Source organism: Staurois parvus, unplaced genomic scaffold, assembly GCF_062004578.1.
Source record: "Staurois parvus isolate SC_StPar_1 unplaced genomic scaffold, SC_StPar_1.0 ptg000388l, whole genome shotgun sequence".
NCBI lineage: Eukaryota > Metazoa > Chordata > Amphibia > Anura > Ranidae > Staurois > Staurois parvus.
Window position 1 is genome coordinate 1062473 of NW_028318184.1, and position 19110 is coordinate 1081582.

General features: G+C 42.7%; 1 protein-coding gene across 1 annotated transcript in view; it reads left to right on the top strand.

Moving 5' to 3' along the window:
- The first annotated feature begins 5691 nt into the window (after window positions 1-5691).
- The window catches only part of LOC149455751 (platelet-activating factor acetylhydrolase-like), a 90509-nt gene continuing 77090 nt past the window's right edge, over window positions 5692-19110 (top strand). The window contains exon 1 of the mRNA XM_089685898.1: window positions 5692-5758. The gene's annotated coding sequence lies outside the window, so the exon portion shown is untranslated. The remainder of the gene's footprint in view (window positions 5759-19110) is intronic.

Sequence of the window (19110 nt, forward strand, 5' to 3'; positions counted from 1 at the left end):
CTATTAATGACAGTTCTGGGACTGTCCTTCCATGCAGCGGTTGAAACATTGTATGTATTTGTTTCCATAAATGGATCCATTTATGGAAACAAATACATACAATGTTTCAACCGCTGCATGGAAGGACAGTCCCAGAACTGTCATTAATAGTCTATTTCTGACAGTTCCATGACATTCCCTCCATACAGCGGTTAAAACAGCTGTATGCAGTGAATGTCCCAGAACTGTCATAAATAGTCTATTTCTGATAGATCTGGGACATTCACTCCATACAGCTGTTTTAACCGCTGTATGGAGGGAATGTCATGGAACTGTCAGAAATAGACTATTAATGACAGTTCTGGGACTGTCCTTCCATGCAGCGGTTGAAACATTGTATGTATTTGTTTCCATAAATGGATCCATTTATGGAAACAAATACATACAATGTTTCAACCGCTGCATTGAAGGACAGTCCCAGAACTGTCATTAATAGTCTATTTCTGACAGTTCCATGACATTCCCTCCATACAGCGGTTAAAACAGCTGTATGCAGTGAATGTCCCAGAACTGTCATAAATAGTCTATTTCTGATAGATCTGGGACATTCACTCCATACAGCTGTTTTAACCGCTGTATGGAGGGAATGTCATGGAACTGTCAGAAATAGACTATTAATGACAGTTGTGGGACTGTCCTTCCATACAGCGGTTGAAACATTGTATGTATTTGTTTCCATAAATGGATCCATTTATGGAAACAAATACATACAATGTTTCAACCGCTGCATGGAAGGACAGTCCCAGAACTGTCATTAATAGTCTATTTCTGACAGTTCCATGACATTCCCTCCATACAGCGGTTAAAACAGCTGTATGCAGTGAATGTCCCAGAACTGTCATAAATAGTCTATTTCTGATAGATCTGGGACATTCACTCCATACAGCTGTTTTAACCGCTGTATGGAGGGAATGTCATGGAACTGTCAGAAATAGACTATTAATGACAGTTCTGGGACTGTCCTTCCATGCAGCGGTTGAAACATTGTATGTATTTGTTTCCATAAATGGATCCATTTATGGAAACAAATACATACAATGTTTCAACCGCTGCATGGAAGGACAGTCCCAGAACTGTCATTAATAGTCTATTTCTGACAGTTCCATGACATTCCCTCCATACAGCGGTTAAAACAGCTGTATGCAGTGAATGTCCCAGAACTGTCATAAATAGTCTATTTCTGATAGATCTGGGACATTCACTCCATACAGCTGTTTTAACCGCTGTATGGAGGGAATGTCATGGAACTGTCAGAAATAGACTATTAATGACAGTTCTGGGACTGTCCTTCCATGCAGCGGTTGAAACATTGTATGTATTTGTTTCCATAAATGGATCCATTTATGGAAACAAATACATACAATGTTTCAACCGCTGCATTGAAGGACAGTCCCAGAACTGTCATTAATAGTCTATTTCTGACAGTTCCATGACATTCCCTCCATACAGCGGTTAAAACAGCTGTATGCAGTGAATGTCCCAGAACTGTCATAAATAGTCTATTTCTGACAGTTCTGGGACATTCACTCCATACAGCGGTTTCCGGCAAAAAGTGTATGTGCAGAGTTCCTCTATTCTGCAGATACACTTAGAGGAGCTCTGCAGATACACTTAGAGGAGCTCTGCACATACACTTTTTTCCGGTTTGGAATTATTCTTATTTTCATCCTACTTCTTCTTCTTCTTCTTCATCCTCATCCTCATCCTCTTCTTCTTCTGAGGATGAGGATGAAGAAGAAGAAGAAGAAGAAGAAGAAGTAGGATGAAAATAAGATTAATTCCAAGCCGGCAAAAAGTGTATGTGCAGAGCTCCTCTAAGTGTATCTGCAGAGCTCCTCTAAGTGTATCTGCAGAATAGAGGAACTCTGCACATACACTTTTTGCCGGCTTGGAATTATTCTTCTTTTCATCCTACTTCTTCTTCTTCTTCTTCTTCATCCTCATCCTCAGAAGAAGAGGATGAGGATGAGGATGAGGATGAGGAAGAAGAAGAAGAATGAAAAGAAGAATAATTCCAAGCCGGCAAAAAGTGTATGTGCAGAGTTCCTCTATTTCTGACAGTTCTCTCACAGCTTCTTCACATGTACAGCGGTTGAAATATCTGTATCCTAAATGGAAACTAATAGATACAAATTGTATCTATTAGTTTCCATTTAGGATACAGATGTTTCAACCGCTGTACATGTGAAGAAGCTGTGAGAGAACTGTCAGAAATAGAGGAACTCTGCACATACACTTTTTGCCGGCTTGGAATTATTCTTCTTTTCATCCTACTTCTTCTTCTTCTTCTTCTTCTTCTTCTTCTTCATCCTCATCCTCATCCTCTTCTTCTGAGGATGAAGAAGAAGAAGAAGTAGGATGAAAAGAAGAATAATTCCAAGCCGGCAAAAAGTGTATGTGCAGAGTTCCTCTATTTCTGACAGTTCTCTCACAACTTCTTCACATGTACAGTGGTTGAAACATCTGTATCCTAAATGTAAACTAATAGATACAATGTTTCAACCGCTAAACATGTGTTCCTTCTGTCAGAGAACTGTTAGAAATAGCGGAGCTCACTGCAGGGACACTTTTGCCGGCTGATCGGGAAATGTTCGATTCGCGCACCCGAAGTAGGCAAAATTTCGGTTTCGACACGAATCGAATATTTCCTGAAATTCGACTCGAATTCCGGTTCGCCTAGTTCGATTCGCTCATCTCTAAAGGTACCCTTGGTCTCTTCAGACATGGACCAGTCACCCCTACCCTTTTCACACATGGATCAGGTACCCTTGTTCAGACATGGATCAGGTACCCTTGTTCAGACATGGATCAGGTACCCTTGTTCAGACATGGATCAGGTACCCTTGTTCAGACATGGATCAGGTACCCTTGTTCAGACGTGGATCAGGTACCCTTCATCTTTTCAGACATGGATAAGGTACCCTTGGTCTCTTCAGACATGGTTGGTGTACCCCTGCCCTTTTCAGATATGGATTAGGTAACCCTTGCCTTTTAAGACATGGATTAGGTACCGTTGGTCTTTTCAGACATGAATTAGGTATCCTTGGTCTTTTCAGACATGGATCAGGTACCCCTTATCTTTTCAGATATGGATCAGGTGCCCCTTATCTTTTCAGACATGGATCAGGTGCCCCTTATCTTTTCAGACATGGATCAGGTACCCCTTATCTTTTCAGACATGGATCAGGTGCCCCTTATCTTTTCAGACATGGATCAGGTGCCCCTTATCTTTTCAGACATGGATCAGGTGCCCCTTATCTTTTCAGACATGGATCAGGTGCCCCTTATCTTTTCAGACATGGATCAGGTGCCCCTTATCTTTTCAGACATGGATCAGGTGCCCCTTATCTTTTCAGACATGGATCAGGTGCCCCTTATCTTTTCAGACATGAATCAGGTGCCCCTTATCTTTTCAGACATGAATCAGGTGCCCCTTATCTTTTCAGACATGGATCAGGTGCCCCTTATCTTTTCAGACATGGATCAGGTGCCCCTTATCTTTTCAGACATGGATCAGGTGCCCCTTATCTTTTCAGACATGGATCAGGTGCCCCTTATCTTTTCAGACATGGATCAGGTGCCCCTTATCTTTTCAGACATGGATCAGGTAACCCTTGTCTGTTCAGACATGAATCAGGTAACCCTTGTCTGTTCAGACATGAATCAGGTAACCCTTGTCTGTTCAGACATGGATCAGGTAACCCTTGTCCAGACATGGATCAGGTATCCTTGTTTGTTTCACACATGGATCAGGTACCCTTGTTTTTTTCATACGTGGATCAGGTACCCTTCCTCTTTTCAGACATGGATCAGATACCCTTCCTCTTTTCAGACATGGATCAGATACCCTTTGTCTTTTCAGACATGGATCAGGTACTCTTTTTTTCCACACCTAGATCAGGTACCCTTTGTATTTTCAGACATGAATCAAGTACCCTTCGTCTTTTCAGACATGAATCAGATATTCCTAACCTTTTCAGACAAGTTTTGAACACCTCGAACCTCTTCAGACAATGGTTCAGGCAAACCTAGCCCTTTCAGGCATAGGTAGGGTATCCTGCTGTTTTTAGACATGGTTTAGACACCCCTACTATTTTCAGATGTATTAGGCAACCGCAGTGTGACCCAGACAAGGTCCTGTGGTCATCACTTAGAGGAAGGAGTCTGGCAACATAAGTGCATGCGGTGAATAGGGTGTCAAGAGCCTGAGACTGGCTGAGACCATAGAAGCAGTGTTTTTTTTTTTTGTCTAATGCAAGATTTTTAATGCCCTTAATTTGTTAATGAGTTCTAAAAAGTTTTTTCAATCTTTGAAATGTCCCCTTTCTACTGCTTTGTTCTTTACCTATGGGGTTTGACACTAAATAACTGTGCCTACAAGGATAATTAACCTTTGAATGAGTAAAAAGCATGTGTGACCTATCTAATATACTTTTTTTTAAGCATCATTTGAGAATATAAGTGCATGAAGGGTGTTCACAAGATCATTCACATTTGCTGATTTGGAGACAATTTACACGTTAGACCTTTTTTGGATTTGAGATTCCTCAAGTTGGATGTGATGCACAAAGAGTGTACACAGGTTCAGAAATAGTCACAAGTGGACAATGTAGACCCTGGTACCAAACCTGCAGCCCTTTGATGTTTGAGTACAATCCAAACGCACACGTTCCTGGTTTAAAAATGGCTGTGTGTATAAGTGGGTGCTGCAGCGACCGTCAGCTGGAACCGAACAAAATCAGCAAGGAAAAATGTCACCAGCACACCGAGGATCACCAATATGGGTCCAAAGGTTTTAATGAACAATCACATAGTTACAGCAAGGCAACATTTCGGAGTCTCACAGGACCCCTTCATCAGTCATGTGACCCATATTGGTGATACTCGGCGTTCTGGCGACATTTTTCCTCCCTTTGATGTTTGAGGTGCAGCCCTTGAGCCCCAGTAGTCTGTAATGGGGGCATTTATAGTAGTAAAGTCTAGTACTTTTATGCAACATGTCCCTAGTCTCTGACTATATGTTACGTCCTATAGTATTAAGTGACCATACATTATGGGAAATTCACTCCATGGGTGGCCTTGTTACCATATTTCTGCCCAACATCCTTTGAGTAAAATTGAAGGAGCGGGATGCAAAATTGCCAGCCAAATAGTGACTGCATACAATCAGATGCAGGCACTGTTTAAGTGTTCTGACAGCAACTGGTGTAGTCAGACTACAATAGTCGCAGTGGGATATTCATCCATCTGTGCTGCACAGTGTGGATGGAGCAGGGGCGGACTGACAACTCATGGGGCCCCCGGGCAATAGGGGATCATGGGGCCCCTGTGTCCTTGCCCAAACTCAAAAAAGCCTATGAAAAAGGTACCAGGGGCATCTCATGGGGCCCCCTACTGACCCCGGGCCCTCGGGCAGTGCCCGAGTTTCCAAATGGTCAGTCCGCCCCTTGGATGGAGGAATCTGTTAGAAGAAAAACTGTGTATTGTCCAACTTTACTGTACTTGTACACAGTAGCATAATCTCTGGTGAAAAAAAGTAAGATAAAGTGCAGCTCCTCCCTACATGCCCTAGACAAACGTCAGGAATGAGGCTCGTCCTACCCTATGAACACACAGCTGTATACAGGGCAGGTCAGAGCTGTGCGTGTGTCAGCTGAGGCTTGGAACACAATGCTCCAGTGAGGGATCCAGACCAGGAAGTTTACAACTGCAGCCCGAGGTAAGCGTGTGCACGCCGTCTAATGATCTGCATGTTATTTTTGGAAAGGAAACATGAAATTTTGTTTTTTTGAGATATCTGCTGCTGGGCTGACAGCCATAAATAAGTTGCACTGAACTTTTCATTCCTGTAACCTGACATCCACAGTAATCGTGTGTAGAATGAGCCATTCTTACAAACTTTCACGCTAAGATTATCCAGCGATCTCCACCTCCGTCAGGAATGTTCATACTATGGTGATTACATATATACCGGAGAATGCGATTGTTTGCCATTCTTTGTTTCTTGTTTGTTACATATTCATTGGTCACTCTTTGTTCGGTTAATAATATTGTTATTATGATACAGGGTTTATATAGTGCCAAGAGTTTGCGCAGCGCTTTACGACATGAATGAGGGCAGACTATATAGTTACAATCAGGGGAAGACTGTCCATTTGGAAAGAGGGCCCAGGGTCAGTAGGGGGCCACATGAGATGCCCTTGGTACCTTTTTCATAGGCTTTTTTGAGTTTAGGCAAGGACACAGGGGCCCCATGATCCCGTATTGCCCGGAGGGCCCCATGAGTTGTCAGTCCGCCCTTGGTTACAATACAATTTAGTACTGGAGGAATCAGAGGTCCCTGCTCTTTTGTTTTAAAGACTTCCTCTAAAGTTCATTTTCAAAGGGAATTTCCAGTTTTCCTTCATCATGCTAATCTAGGGGAATCTGTTTACGTTCAATGGCTATACAGTATTTGTATCAGAAACAATGTCTTGTCTAGGTCAGAAGATGTGCTAGACATTTGTAGTGTACTCACTGCAAACCTAGAGGCTATTTTGCTGTAGGGCCCATTCACACTAGGTGCTGTAGGATTGCATTGAGCATCCATTCCAGTGCAGTTCCATCACAAGACCAGGTAAAACTGTGAGGCAAACAAGGCATCTACCTTGGGTGGCATTTTTCAGGGGGTGCCCCAGGAAGAAGGGACTCACGTGGCAGGTCACAGAGGATGGTGACCAGGTGAGGCACTGCCTGAGCTCCGCCATGGGATCCGAGAGAGGCTGCGGGCTTCTCGGGGGTGTAGATAGAGTCCGACTCTCGTTCCCGCACAAGGGAGATACCAGGGATGGCTGGCTGCTCTCATTCCGGAGAGGTGAAGGTGAGTGCTGGAAGAACACATCTCTCTGTGGCTTCGTGGATGGCCGGCTGCTTTTTGTCTCTCCCCATTTTTTTCTTTTTGTTTGGGAGGGCACTCAATTTTTGTGTTGCCTAGGGCAGCACAAAAACAATATACACTAGTGGACAAAATGCCTTATCTCCCACCTGACCAGTTCACGCCAGTGTGTTGCATTGGTGTGTGCTGAAAAAAGTACAGCATTCAGAACTTTTGTTCAGTGCAGTATTGGGCAACGCAATCCACGCTGCGGCCAGTAGAAATTAATTAAATGTCACTTTGTGATATTTCAATAAAGTTTGCCTAAACAAAAAAGAATAATAATTAAACAGTGTGACACACTACGAATGATGCATCAGCATCACTGTCATTCTATAGCACACCAGTGGCTACGTTCCAGGGCAGCTGCTGGTGTGAATGGTCCTTTAAATTTTGATAGTACAATGTTACAATGTTACTTTCATCATGCTTGAAATGTTGCTGCAGATATGGAACAATCCAAGCCAGTGACAAAATGTTATAATTACGGCCACAGTGTCTGCAATCAAAAACTCTTGAGACTTTGTCCAAATTTTACCTAATTTTGTAGCATATCCAAGGACTTGGTCACCCGCAATTTTTTTTCTTTTTTTTTTCATTGCTCACTTTTTTAAAAGAAAGTCTGACAATAAATCAAAAAGGGTTGATCAATTTCAGACTGTCTTTTCTATAGTAACACAAATGCTTGACTTCAGCCTCCTGGCTATCTTGTTCTGCTCTGACCCCTCATCTGCTTCCACACACCCCTAGCGTGTGCGCTATTGCTGCTCCTTGGCAGCCACACACACTCCATGGGGAAGGAAGAGCCCTAAACTATTGCAAACACCCAACACATAAGGGCCGTGTACACTTGCCCAATCAGGGTGCTGACTACTGGCAAAACATGGACCCAGGATTGGAGGCTTCATCCCTCCCTCTACTAAGGCTCCAGGCTTCAGGACCCATACCAGGACTTCCTAATCCTAGTGGATACTGAACAACCAAAAACACGTCTTGGAGACCCTTAACCTGGGTAAGAACCATACCTCTTTTCACACCATTATAGGGTATCATATTATCACAGAGTGTATAAATCCATTTAGTCATTTCCAACTCTTGGCAATTCAGTGGGTCCGCTCTCTGGTCACTATGTCTGGTATGCTTGAAAGCCTTTTTCCATAGAACTTTCTTGGTGAATATTTTACATGGTAGGTCACCAGGTCTTTCCTCAACCCTCCCCAATTGCTTGGCTTGGGACCAGCATGCAAAAAGTAATACACATGTGCATAGCCAATCTGTACATATATACAATTTAGACAGGAGCCAAATAACCTAGTAGTATGTCTTTGGAGTGTGGGAGGAAACCCATATGAACATAGGGAGAACCTGCAAAACTCCATTAAAATTTTATCTATAAAGTGTGCGTGTGTGTGCTGGTGGGGGTGGGTGTTATTGTGGTTAATGATGAATCAAGTAATTGTAGACCTGTTAGTTTAACTTCTATAGTTGGGAAGATACTGGAGAGTTTAATAAAAAGACCACATAGATGAGTTCTTTGTTGGGAAAAATATTTTAAGCAACAGACAGCATGGATTCCTGAAAGACCGAAGTTGTCAAACAAATCTGATTTCTTTTTATGAGGAGGTGAGCAAAACCTTGGACAGAGGGGTGGCGGTGGACATGATATACTTGGATTTTGCAAAAGTCTTTGAAACAGTTCTTCACACATGGCTAATGTGTAAGGTAAAGTCTACGGTAAAGTCACTATCTCACCCCCACACCAGGCACCCTCTTTCCTCCAGGAATAGCCACAATCCGCTTAATCTAATCTCAATCCCCGTGCCCTAAAAACCACCCTCACTTTTTCATGTGCGCTCTGAAACGCCCACTCTGTCTGTAATAAGCTCACCTCTGTCCATGACCTTTTTGTCTCCCGCTCCCTTAACCTACTAGCAATTACACAAACCTGGCTTCAAGCAGTAGATTCTGCTTCTCTCGCAGCACTTTCCTATGGAGGCCTCCACTGGACTCACTCACCCAGACCCAGTGGTCAGAAAGGTGGTGGAGTTGGTTTGCTTCTATCCCCACTGAGCACCTTTCAAGTCCTCCATAACCCTCCCTCCCTGTCCTTCTCTTCTTTCGAGACTCACTGCATTCGGCTGTTTTCGCCCATTTCTCTGAGGATTGCAGTGATCTACCAACCTCCTGGACCGGTGTCCCGCTTTCTTGATGACTTCTCTGCCTGGCTACCCTACTTTCTCTCCTCTGAATCACCCACTATCATTCTTGGATATTTTAACATCCCCATTATTGTCAACAACCCGGCTACATCCCAACTCTTCAACTTAACCTCATCTTTTGCCTTAACGCAATGGACACAGTCCCCCACTCACTCTGATGGGAATACATTACAGTAGACCTTGTCTTCTCCCGTCTTTGCACTCCCTACAACCTCACAAACACCCCCTTTCCTCTCTCTGATCACAATCTCATCACCTTCACAGTGTCCTCGTCTTCAAACACCTATCCTTCCAAGCAGCAAATAATTACCCGCAGAAACCTTCACAACTTTAACCCTTCTCTTTTCTACTCTGCAACTGACCACCTCTATCGCAGAATCTCTCCCCTGTCCTGCCCTGACCTGGCCACTGCTGTCTACAACAGTTCACTTTCATCCACATTAGACTCGCTTGCTCCTCTAACCGCACGAAGCATCAAGCCCAGACCGTTACAACATCCATCCCACTTGGCATACCTTATACTAATGCAGGCCATAGATGGGGAGAAAACTGGCCGATTTTTTTTCTTTAAAAAAAAACAAAAATCGGTTGTTCAATCAGCCTACGTTACCAGGAACGGTAAAAATCGGCCGATTTTCATCCCGTCTACAGCTGGCAAAAAGTGTCTCTGCAGAGAGCTCCACTATTTCTTTGACATTTATAGCGGCTGCAACATTGTATCTATTTGTATCCATTTCGGATACAGATGTTTTTATTCGGAAACAAATAGATACATTGTTGCAGCCGCTATAAATGTCAAAGAACTGTCAAAGAAATAGCGGAGCTCTCTGCAGGGATACTTTTTGCTGGACTGGAATTCTTCTTCATCATCCTCCATCTTCTTCTTTTTGTCTTCCTCTTGCAGGTCACTGCTCATGCGCAGATTTTTTATCGGTAAAAAGATCGGCCGTTTTGGCCATCATTGCCGCGAAAATCGGCCAATCGGCAGATTTTTTTCAAACTTTACCGATAAAAAAAAATCTGAAAATCGGCCGTTTTTTTTTTTTTTTGGGCCGAAAAATCGGCCGATTTTCGACCCATCTATGGCCTGCATAAACCTCCCTCAACACTTTCCTCTTTGAGCTTACTGCTACTGAAGAGGTCACTAAGGTTTTCTCAGAAGCCCATCTCACTACCTGCCCACTGGATCCTGTCCCCTCACAACTGCTACGGTCACCCTCTTCTTTCATCCTATGCTCCCTCACTCACATCTTCAATCTCTCCCTCTCTAATGGTGCCTTCTCCACCCCTCTAAAGCATGCACACATCACTCCCATATTTAAAAAGCCCTCCCTGGGCCCCACCAACATGAACAACTTAAGACCCATCTCCCTGCTGCTATTTACCTCTAAACTCCTAGAACGCTTCGTCTATAATCCCTTTGACAACGTGTATTGACATGAAACGCGTCAGGGTGCCTTGCCGTGCTGGTGTCACGCTGACGAGGCCGCACGTGGGTCCGGTGGCCATTGTGGAATTTGTTCAGAGCAGCTGCTTTCACCTGTCACCACATCCCTGTACACCTTTTTACCTGCTTACTATATGTTAGTCTGCTGACACTACTTTAGTGATATTTTTAAGCTGATTATTGGGCTGTGCAACAGTAGTACTTTACTTCATACCTGGCAGAACTCTGTTGCTGACTAATACTTTTTTACTACAGCTTGATTCACTTGTCAGCAATTTTTATTGTACATTGGGAAGCTGAGAGTGGTTATTATTTATCAGCCTACGCACCAATTATTTATCTTGTGGACACCTTTATAATACAAACCTGGAAGCAGATCAGTAGGCTGTGTTGTTAAAGGTGACCATTTGATTTTCTGTTTTTGGATATATGTGCTGGATGTATTATCCCCTTTTTGCCAAATAAATATACTACAGTATCACATCACCAAGATACGATCGTTCCTAACCTCGGAAACCACTAAGCAACTTATTCACTCCCTGGTTATATCTCGCCTTGACTATTGTAACTCCATCCTCATTGGCCTGCCTAATTGCAGGCTATCCCCTCTTCAGTCTATCATGAACGCTACTGCCAGACTCATCCATCTCACTAACCATTCCGTATCTGCCACCCCTCTCTGCCAATCTTTCCACTGGCTTCCCAAAAACATTAACAATAACATATTAAGCCATATATAACTCTGCCTCAAATTACATCACCAATCTTGTCTCCAAATATCACCCAAACCGTACTCTCCGATCCTTGGACAACCTCCTGCTCTCTAGCTCCCTTGTCTCCTCCTCCCATGCTCATCTCCAGGACTTCTCCAGAGCTTCCCCCATCTTCTGGAACTCTCTACCCCATTTATCAGACTATCGCCTACTCTGTTCACTTTTAGGCGATCTTTGAAAACCTATCTCTTCTGGGAAGCCTATCCTGCCCTCAGCTAATAATGGAATCTTCTACTCCTCCTACCAGTCCATCCCCGACAGTTACTACCTTTTTGTACCACTAGCCCCTCCCTCTTAGATTGTAAGCTCCAAGGAGCAGGGCCCTCCTATCCCTCTTGTATTGAACTGTATTGTCTCCCATTATATTGTAAAGTCCTGAGCAAACTGTTGGCGCGATATAAATCCTGCATAATAACATGTATAAATATATCAGTGGTTAATATAGTAAACTCGGTGTAGAGTTATTCACCTTGAGGTCATCACAGAGGACAAGGGGGTACTCTTTACGTCTGGAGGAAAATAGATTAAATCCAGAAAGGTTTCTTCACCTCAAGAGTTGGTTCTGGCCAGCTCAGTGGATTGCTTTAAAAAAGTCCTGGATTCTTTCTTGGATACACAGAATATAATTGGTTACTAACATTTATAGGTAAAGTCGATCCAGGGAATATCCGATTGCCTCTCGGGGGATCAGGAAGGAATGTTTTTCCCTACAGGAGCAAGTTGGATCATACTTTGCTGGGTTTTTTTGCCTTCCTCTGGATCAACTGTGGGTATAGGATTATAGAGAAATAAAAGATGTATCTCCTGCGCCTCCAATAATACTACTAAAATACAGCAGCCAGCACTACGGATGCCACAATCAGAGCACCCACAATAGAAAGGGAATAGAAATAGAAAAACAGTGCGGCGCTTCTATACCCTAGATGTAATACAGATAACTTATCACATGTAACTAATAAGTGATAAATAAGTGATACCACACAGTAAAGTGACTAAAGCACAATAACATGAATAGTGTCCATGTGGAAAAAATGAAGTCATGCAGGTGTGCACTTCAAATGCCAATCCTCAGACAGGTGGAGTGCCCCCCTCCTCACATAGATGGAGTGCCAATCTGCAGACACTACAAGTGCCAATCCTCAGACAGGTGGAGTGCCCCCTCACCTTCCTGCCCAGGCCCCACAGGACCAACGAGCCTTGGGTATATAATCGCTCTATACCCCTGAGCGTGGATGGATCCCTCTGCTGATGGGTTCCCCGGATGACAGTATTGGACTTCTCCTCCTCTTAACTCCTACGCAGATCGTTGGTAGTAGCGATAGGTCTCCCTCCCTCACGATAACAAATGAGGAAAGAGAGCTTGCATAGTGTAAAACCGCTTTATTCAGACAATAAAAAGTGAAGAAACGTACTCACATGCTTCTAAAACAAATCAGGCCTTGTCACCACTCAGAGGGTGTACTGTATTCAAGACCAGGTGCACCAAGATGGCGCCCGCGCCGGATGTGACGTCAGAACGTTCAGTCGTATCAGCTCCTCCCCTTGGCGTATCTACGCGTTACGTCACTCACACACGTGACTTCATCAGGATAACGCCCATCCCGGGTGGAGCTTTATTTATCTCAATCGCTGGCCAATCAGTAATACAAGTGGGCTGAGCTTCACCGCCATAATAGTGGAGCTCACCTAGTGTGTATAGTCATCGGGGACGTCTAGTGACTAAACGGGCCCGTCCCTCTCAGGTATACAGATACCTATTATGTCTTATTGGGATAATACCTTGTCTAACATATAATAAGATCATAAGCAGGCAAGAACCTGGCATATATAGAACAATCATACCGATAAGGGTAAAAATGATTATAGGGAGGATATTAGGAAAAACTAAAAACTTAAAAAATTCCTTTATGAAACCATTCTATACCATCAGGTAGAATATATGGAATAACACCTGCCACTGTCAAAAATATGAAAAAAATGTATAAAAACTGTGTTACTAAGGAAAATACATATGTAAAGGGTAGGGGTATCTATACCAAAAATGATACCTCACTGTAATAATAAAACCTAAAATCTACATAATAATATATATATACTAAAAAACCCGAAAGGTCATATGTATACGGTACACCATCATCATGATAGCTTAATTAAGCAGCATCCTAAGCCCATACCCACCACATATCTTGGTCATGTTACATACATAGGCTAATAGTGTCCAAACCTTCATCAATAAATCCAAGGTGAGCATGGATGAAGAATACACTAGTCATTACTTTAGAAGTTACTAATGAAGCAGTTTAAGTCAAATTCTACGTTCAAACCTCTCGGGTATTGGGACCTCATCAAAAAGATCCATTTCGACTCTGCCTGACTAATGGCTCTAATCTTGTTGCTTCCTCTCCAGTGGTTGTTAAATTTCTCTATACCCCAAAACTTTAATTTCGTTGGGTCGCTTTTATGATGTATAGCAAAATGTTTGGAAACACTATGTTTGGTGTGCCCTTTTTTAATATTCTGCACGTGTTCTCGGATCCTTTTCCACATAGGTCTCTTGGTTCTGCCAATATATTGAAGTCCACACTCGCACTGGAGGCCATATACTACACCTGCTGTCTGACAGGATATAAAGTCCTTGATAGTATATGTCACTCCAGTTGTTGTTGCCTGAAATTGTTTTCTTCTCATATTTAAACCCTTTGTCTCCCTACACGCATAGCAGGTCTTGCAGGGGTAGAACCCTTTTAGGTCAATAATCGTGGTTCTTAGATTAGTCTGGGGTGGATCAATCACATTCTTTACCAAACGAGTTCTAATATTTGGAGCCTTTCTATAGATGAATTTTGGTTTAGCAGGTATAACTTTCGTCAAGACTGGGTCTGATTGTAAAATGGACCAGTATTTCGAGAAAATCTTCTCGATCCTTTTGTGGTGTATGTTATAATCTAGAACAATAGGTACCAAGTCCTCTAGTTGTTTTGTTTGTTCTTTATCCTTAAGTAATTGGGTTCTGTCCATATGTTCTACCTCCTCCATCTTGCTTGCAATAAAGTCCTTGTTATAGCCTTTTTGCTCAAACCTGTCCCCTAGTTTCTGAACTTGTGCTTTATAGTCATCCACATTGGTACAATTCCTTCGCAGGCGGACAAATTGTCCTTTGGGGATATTAAGGAGCCATTGGGGGTAATGGCAACTGTCTAGAGAAATATAGCCATTTCTGTCTACATTTTTACTATTAGCCTATGTATGTAACATGACCAAGATATGTGGTGGGTATGGGCTTAGGATGCTGCTTAATTAAGCTATCATGATGATGGTGTACCGTATAGGATTATAACTTTTTTTTTTTTTTGGTTGAACTGGATGGACTTTTGTCTTTTTTCAGCCAGATTAACTGTGTAACTATGTAGCTCTACCTGCTAGCTAGTATTGTCATGCAGCAAGTGTCAGTCTCACAGCTGGGCTCCTGTCAGCCCCATCCACTTGGTGCTTGAAAAAGTCAATGCTAGAGATCATTCATACATACATGTCCGAAAAAAAATCAAAAGCAGAATCACTGAATTGGCAAAAGGATCACCCCCATCTGTATTTTGTTGAACTACCGTTTGCTTTAATTCCAGCCTTTAGTCTGTTGGGATATGGCTCTACTAACTTTGCACATCTAGACTTTGCAGTATTTGCCCATGTTTCTTTGCAGAACTACTCAAGTTCATTTAAATTTGATGGTAACCATTTGTGGACTGCAGTCTTCGAGTCATTCCACAGATTTTCAATGGGGTTTAAGTCATGGCTCTGACTAGGCCATGAAAGGACATTCACCTTTTTCTCCTTGAACCAATGGCGGATTTTCTAAAGCTGGTTCACTTAGAATCTCATGCAGCTGTGCGTGTCGCCAATCAGCTTCTAACCTAAGCTTGTTCAATTAAGCTTTAGCAGTAAAACTTGTAAGCTGATTGGTTTCCATGCAGAAGTGCACAAGATTCTGAGGGAACCAGCTTTAGTAAATAAACCCCACTGTGTGGTCATTTTTGCTGTGTGCTTTGGGTCATTGTTGGAAGGTAAACCTTCTTCCTGTTGACAACTTTCTGGCAGAGGGCAGCAGATTTTCATCAAGAATTTGACGGTATTTTGCCCCATCCATTTTTCCTTCTATCCTGACAAGTGCTCCAGTCCCTGCTGCAGAGAAGCCCCCCCCCCTTAACAGTATATTACCACCTCCATGCTTTACTGTAGGAATGGTGTTATCTGGATGGCGAGCTGTATTGGAGTTCTGCCAGACATACTGTTTAGTGTTGAGGCCAAATAATTCTATTATATTGTTGTTACATGCACACAATGACCACCCTTTGTCATAAATTCCTGCAACTGCTTCAGAGTTGCTGTAGGCCTCTTGGTTTCCTCCTGGCTCTTTCATCCAGTTTAGAGCGACATCCTGATCCAGGGAGGGTCTGTGTTGCACCAAATATCTTCCACTTCTTAACAATAGACTTCACTGTGCTTCTAGGCATTGATAAAGCCTTTTAGTTTGTTTTGTATCCATCTCCTGACTTGTGCCTGTCCACAACTTTATCCTGGAGATGTTTTGACAGTGCCTTGCCACCCATAGTTAGTTGATTGTTTGCTTCAGTTGCACTGCTAGGGACTGGAATGCTCCAGGAATCTATTTTCATGTTGAGCTACTCATAATGACCACAGCTGAAAGTCAAATGGCTTTGTGTGCCATTGAGAAGCTGATTAGCTACACCTGATTGAGTTTACAAGTCATTTTTAGGAGGGGGTGATCCTTTTTCCAACTCGGTGATTCCGTTTTTGAATTTTTATTCTGACATGTTGGTGTTAAATCTTTAACTTGGATGTTGTAAGTTGCACCTAGTAAATACAGCTGGATAAAACAAAAATTGTGTCTGTCTTCATTTCGGGCTGCAAAGCAACAAAATGTGATTGTTTTAAAGGGGGTGATTCTTTTTTATACCCACTGTAATCCACAGAGTTTATTTACTAAACTGGACCACTTTACAGCAGAAATCTAATTCCTTTGGGCTTATAAAGCCTTATGCAGGCCAAAGACGGGTCGAACATCGGCCGATTTTTCAAACGATAAACGAAAAATCGGTCGTTCGTTAAGCCGACGTTACCACCGATTAAAAAAAATCGGCCGACTAAATCATAAAGTTCACCCCATATAACAGCCAAACTTCTGTCTCTTGCAGGTCACGGCTCATGCGCAGATTTTTTTATCGTTAAAACGATCGGCCGATTTGGCCATCATTGCCGCGAAAATCGTTCGTTTTCCACAAATTTTCCAACATGCCCGATAATCTAAAATTCCCAAAAACCGGCCGACCAATTAACCCACTAACTGTGCGAAAATTGGACGATTTTTCTTTCGGCCGAAAAATCGGCCGATTTTCGAACAGTCTATGGCCGGCATTACTCATAGCTATGAGTAAGGTTTTGCCAGCTGAAGTGCATTCGTTTCCTAGGTTTATCCATGTATTGAAATAGTTACATACTGATTGATTGAAATTTTTCCATAGAGTAGCTGTTTTGAATAAGCTCTGCCTTTCTGGCAGTAGTAGGTTGTTAGTAGTACCGGTAAGTTGTTTGTGTTTTTTTCTTTTCTTTTTGTGAGGTTGTTTTTCACCGTGCCAAGAACTTTCAAAACCTGCCTTTACCCAAAATGTTGTTTTGCAATTTGAAGAAAAAAAGAAGTAGCTTATTGACATGTTTCAGACTTTTTAAAATTGTGAAAACTGCTAACTTGTCCTCAGTGATATAGCCGCTTTCAGTTTTGTTTTGGTATTGTCTGTGCTTAACATTTTAGGAATGATCCAAATACAGTTGCAAGAAAAAGTATGTGAACCCCTTGGGATTACGTGGAGTTTTGCATGAATTGGGCATAAAATGTGCTCTGAACGTCATCTAAGTCACAACAATAGAAGAACACAGTCTGCTGAACATAATACTACACAAACATTGGATGTTGCCATAACATGTAAACATTCACAGTGCAGGGAGGAAAAAGTATGTGAGGCCCTAGCTTAATGACTTCTCCCAGAGCTAATTGGAGCCAGGAGTGAGCCAACCTTGACTCCAATCAGTGTGATGATATTGGATGTGTTGCTGACAGCTGTCCTGCCCTTAAAAAACACACACCTGTTTTGGGTTTACTGGTTTCAAGAAGCACTGTCTGATGTGAACCATTACTCGCAGAAAAGAGCTCTCAGAAGACCTGCGATCAAGAATTGTTGACTTGCATGAAGCTGGAAAGGGTTACAAAAGTATCTCCAAAAGCCTTGATGTTCACGTGTCCACGGTAAGACAGACTGTCTACAAATGGAGAAAGTTTAGCACTGTTGCTACTCTCCTAGGCGTGGTCGTCCTGTAAGAGCAGAGCGCAGAATGCTGCATGAGGTAAAGATGAATCCCAGAGTGTCAGCTAAAGACCTACAGAAATCTCTGCCACATGCTAACATTTTTGTTGACTCATCTACAATAAGGAAAACATTAAACAAGAATGGAGTACATGGGAGAACACCACGGAGGAAGCCATTGCTGTCCAAAAAGAATATTGCAGCACGTTTGAAGTTTGCAAAAGAGCACCTGGATGTTCCACGGCACTACTGGCAAAATATACTGTGGACAGATGAAACCAAGATTGAGTTGTTTGGGAAGAACACACAACACTATGTGTGGAGAAAAAAAGGCACAGCACACCAACATGAAAACCTCATCCCCACTGTAAAACATGGCGGAGGGAGCATCATGGTTTGGGGCTGCTTTGCTGCCTCAGGGCCTGGACGGATTGTTGTCATTGATGGGAAAATGAATTCCAGAGTTTATCAAGACATTTTGCAGGAAAACGTATGACCATCTGTCCGCCAACTGAAGCTCCGCAGAGGATGGGTGATGCAACAGGACAATGACCCAAAGCATACAAGTAATTCAACAAAACAATGGCTGAAACAGCACAGAATACGCCTTCTGGAGTGGCCCAGTCAGAGTCCTGATCTCAACCCAATTGAAATGCTGTGGCATGACCTTAAGAGAGTGATTCACACCAGACATCCCAAGAATATTGCTACACTGAAACAGTTTTGTGAAGAGGAGTGGTCCAAAATTACTCCAGATCGTTGTGCAGGTCTGATCTGCAACTACAGGAAACGTATGGTTGAGGTTGTTGCTGCCAAAGGAGGGTCAACCAGTTATTAAGTCCAAAGGTTCACATACTTTTTCCTCCCTGCACTGTGAATGTTTACATGTTATGTGCAATTAAACCATGGCAACATCAAATGTTTGTGTAGTATTATGTTCAGCAGACTGTGTTCTTCTATTGTTGTGACTTAGATGACGTTCAGAGCGCATTTTATGCCCAATTCATGCAAAACTCCACGTAATCCCAAGGGGTTCACATACTTCTTCTTGCAACTGTATGATTATAAAGTCAGTAGGCTGCATATACACATTGTCGACAGCAGCATTTCTCAAGCTTTTTTTCAGTCGCTGCCCTCTTTATAAGTATGGAAAATCCAGAGACACACCAGATACACTGATGCGGATTGAAGCTCAGGTTTCACAGTTAATTGATACAGTAGCTGTTCCCCGGTTCATGTCAGGTTTACATCAGGTTCAAGACAGGATTAGCTCTCAGGATTATCCTGGTCACACATACGTGGTTTAAAATGGTTCCCATAGAAGTCAATAGCCTATAATCCGCAC